The sequence below is a fragment of the Lampris incognitus genome, chromosome 2 (assembly GCF_029633865.1).
Source record: "Lampris incognitus isolate fLamInc1 chromosome 2, fLamInc1.hap2, whole genome shotgun sequence".
Taxonomy (NCBI): Eukaryota; Metazoa; Chordata; class Actinopteri; order Lampriformes; family Lampridae; genus Lampris; species Lampris incognitus.
Genome location: NC_079212.1, coordinates 111,458,867 through 111,462,879, shown reverse-complemented (window position 1 = coordinate 111,462,879; position 4,013 = coordinate 111,458,867). Strand labels below are relative to the sequence as shown.

Sequence of the window (4,013 nt, the reverse complement as noted above, 5' to 3'; positions counted from 1 at the left end):
GTGTGTGTGTGTGTGTGTGTGAGAGAGAGAGAGAGAGAGAGAGAGAGAGAGAGAGAGAGAGAGAGAGAGCATGGTGAGTGAAAGGAGGGAGTTGGGTGTAGGCATACTGACGAGCAAAGAGAGAGAAGAGGGGAGAGGAGCTGGAGCCTGGCAGGTGTACAGAGGCCCCTTCACGTGTTGATGACATCCTCACGTTGATCAGACAGCACGGGTGGAAAAAGCCAGGGTGTCCGTCCAGCCCCCCTCCTCTGCTTTGCGCTGCGCTGCTCTGCTCTGCTTGCCCACAGCCTTTAGGGTTAAACATGAATAATGAATCCTGCCTTCAGGAAACCCTATAGTGCACCGCTTGTATGCCATACCAAATAGCATCACAGTGTGTCTAAAGATATAACTATGCTCTGAGAGTAAGGTGTTGTCCATTAAAAAGAATAAAAATCTGTTTTAATATTAAGCTCCTGTTTCTTTTTTGAGAGTAGGCGTCTTTTTTTCTTCTTTTATATGAAATTATGGATTTTTCAATTTGCAGCCAACTATCATGGGCACCATTGTTCTCTATTATCCCTAAGTGTTTCTGGTGCTGCAGTGATGACATCATTTATGCGTAAGGCCAAATCGATGACAGCAATTCTGCCTTACAAAGGACAAGCGATGCACAATGTAGTCCTGAGGTCTCGCTCCATCTCTGACATCAGACTATGGGAGTCCAGCTTTTAGTGCCTCTCTAGGCCAAAGCCAATACCACTTTAACCCATCATTTAATTACCATGTTAATGGTTTCCAACGTGGCCAGCATAGATTGTATTGTTGTGTACAGTGGTCAGGCTAGCTGACAAATGGCTTCACCTTAAACAACGTCCATATGTCTGGCACAGGAAAGAAAACATAGAAAATGAATTATGAATCATGATATTTCTTTGACAATCATTGTTATTATATCACCACAGGATGCATCTGGAGACGAAGTCAAGTCTTTGTAGTCCAAAGTGGGCTTTGGAAATGATTTTGCACATGAATAACCCTTTGTGAAAGTGTTTTATACTTAGATGACACAATATTTATCTTCCATCAAAACGTCTTCAATAGCAAAGGCAGGCAGTATGTAAATATGATTATTCATGGCGTCTGGGTAGCATAGTGGTCTATTCCGTTGTCTACCAACATGTGTTACTTCCGGCATGGTCGGGCATCCCTACAGACACAATTGGCCGTGTCTGCGGGTGGGAAGCCAGATGTGGGTATGTGTCCTGGTCACTGCAACTGCACTAGCGCCTCCTCTTGTCGGTCGGGGCACCTGTTCAGGGGGGAGGGGGAACTGGGGGGAATAGGGTGATCCTCCCATGCGCTACGTCCCCCTGGCTAAACTCCTCACTGTCATGGGAAAAGAAGTGGCTGGCGACCTCTCGTGTTGGAGGAGACATGTGGTAGTCTGCAGCCCTCCCCGGATTGGCAGAGGGGGTGGAGCAGTGACCGGGACGACTCGGAAAATAAGGCACTTGGCCAAGTACAATTGGGGAGAAAAAGGGGGGAAAATTTTAAAAAAAAGTATATATACACATATACATATATATATAAATAGATGCACGGTGGTGCAGTGGTTAGCACGGTTGCCTCACAGCAAAAGGTCCGGGTTCGAGCCCTGGGGTAGGCCAACCTTGGTGGATCGTCCTCTGTGTGGAGTTTGCATGTTCTCCCCGTGTCTGCATGGGTTTCCTCGGGGGGCTCTGGTTTCCTCCCACAGTCCAAAGACATGTAAGTCAGGTGAATCGGTCATACTAAGTTGTCTCTAGGTATGAATGTGTGTGTGTGTGTGTGTGTGTGTGTGTGAGTGTGTGTGTGTCGGCCTTGTGATGTCGGCCCTGTGAGATATATATATACATACACTACCGTTCAAAAGTTTGGGATCACCCAAACAATTTTGTGTTTTCCATGAAAAGTCACACTTATTCACCACCATATGTTGTGAAATGAATAGAAAATAGAGTCAAGACATTGACAAGGTTAGAAATAATGATTTGTATTTGAAATAAGATTTTTTTTACATCAAACTTTGCTTTCGTCAAAGAATCCTCCATTTGCAGCAATTACAGCATTGCAGACCTTTGGCATTCTAGCTGTTAATTTGTTGAGGTAATCTGGAGAAATTGCACCCCACGCTTCCAGAAGCAGCTCCCACAAGTTGGATTGGTTGGATGGGCACTTCTTTGAGCAGATTGAGTTTCTGGAGCATCACATTTGTGGGGTCAATTAAACGCTCAAAATGGCCAGAAAAAGAGAACTTTCATCTGAAACTCGACAGTCTATTCTTGTTCTTAGAAATGAAGGCTATTCCATGCGAGAAATTGCTAAGAAATTGAAGATTTCCTACACCGGTGTGTACTACTCCCTTCAGAGGACAGCACAAACAGGCTCTAACCAGAGTAGAAAAAGAAGTGGGAGGCCGCGTTGCACAACTGAGCAAGAAGATAAGTACATTAGAGTCTCTAGTTTGAGAAACAGACGCCTCACAGGTCCCCAACTGGCATCTTCATTAAATAGTACCTGTTAGAGCCTGTTTGTGCTGTCCTCTGAAGGGAGTAGTACACACCGGTGTAGGAAATCTTCAATTTCTTAGCAATTTCTCGCATGGAATAGCCTTCATTTCTAAGAACAAGAATAGACTGTCGAGTTTCAGATGAAAGTTCTCTTTTTCTGGCCATTTTGAGCGTTTAATTGACCCCACAAATGTGATGCTCCAGAAACTCAATCTGCTCAAAGAAGTGCCCATCCAACCAATCCAACTTGTGGGAGCTGCTTCTGGAAGCGTGGGGTGCAATTTCTCCAGATTACCTCAACAAATTAACAGCTAGAATGCCAAAGGTCTGCAATGCTGTAATTGCTGCAAATGGAGGATTCTTTGACGAAAGCAAAGTTTGATGTAAAAAAAATCTTATTTCAAATACAAATCATTATTTCTAACCTTGTCAATGTCTTGACTCTATTTTCTATTCATTTCACAACATATGGTGGTGAATAAGTGTGACTTTTCATGGAAAACACAAAATTGTTTGGGTGATCCCAAACTTTTGAACGGTAGTGTATATGTGATTATTCACAGTTTATGATCACCACAAAAGAAGCCAGACACAATCCTTTCCATCTCCAGCTGAGCATTTAATGTATAACAACGGTACAAAGTGGATCATTTGCTTGTAAAATAGGAGTGTTTTGTATGTACAATATTTATACAGCAATATATCGTTTGGAAAAAAGATTAAAATTTTTAATGTCTGACAGCTTATTGCACGCCACATTTATAAATTATCATTAACCAAACACACATGTAACAGCATCTAACAGAGGGCTGGGCTCTTTGTCATATTCTAACACGTAAAAAGAAAATGCAATTGTCTTTCATTTCACTGTATTTCACTTTATGTAACTTTACTTCTCTATTAACTTGAATGAAGATCGTTGAAGGGCCGTGTTAACACTGAGAGGGCGAAGGGAGAGCAACTCTCCGGAGTGACAGAGAATAGATGTTTATGGGACTTTTATGGGGAGAAATGAAACGGCATTGAGTGCAGGGTGAAATTCCTGTTTCGTCATCTTTGCAGCAGAGGAATCACAAAATAAAAAGTCCTGAATCAGTGCAACCCCCCCCTCATCCCCGCTCCCCCCATAATGATACATTTGAGTTTTCAGTTTGGATATGGCACTCAATGAACACAGCAGCTAGAAAACCCCATGCCACCAGATGAGATGTGTGGTTGTACGTGTCTAAGATTGAAAACTGGAGATGATACATCGAAACATTAAAATGGAAACATGTCCGGTCTCCAGGGGGAAGATAATACTGATACCCGACCAAAACACATTTGTTTAAGAAGCATTGTATGCATTAACTGCAGATTTAAAAAAAAATAAAACGAAAATAAAAGAACACAAACAAATCACATCCCCAACATGTCACATTATTCAAATATACACTGTGTACCCCCCCCCCCCCGGATGCTGAGCTGCTTCCCCTTCTTACA

At 42.7% G+C, this 4,013-nt stretch overlaps 1 protein-coding gene across 6 annotated transcripts in view; it reads right to left on the bottom strand.

Moving 5' to 3' along the window:
- Nucleotides 1–3,668: 3,668 nt before the first annotated feature.
- The window catches only part of LOC130108119 (plexin-A2-like), an 86,513-nt gene continuing 86,168 nt past the window's right edge, over nt 3,669–4,013 (bottom strand). For all 6 annotated transcript variants that reach the window (XM_056274969.1, XM_056274966.1, XM_056274968.1 and 3 more), the window contains one exon: nt 3,669–4,013. This exon is cut by the window's right edge and continues 1,613 nt beyond it. The gene's annotated coding sequence lies outside the window, so the exon portion shown is untranslated.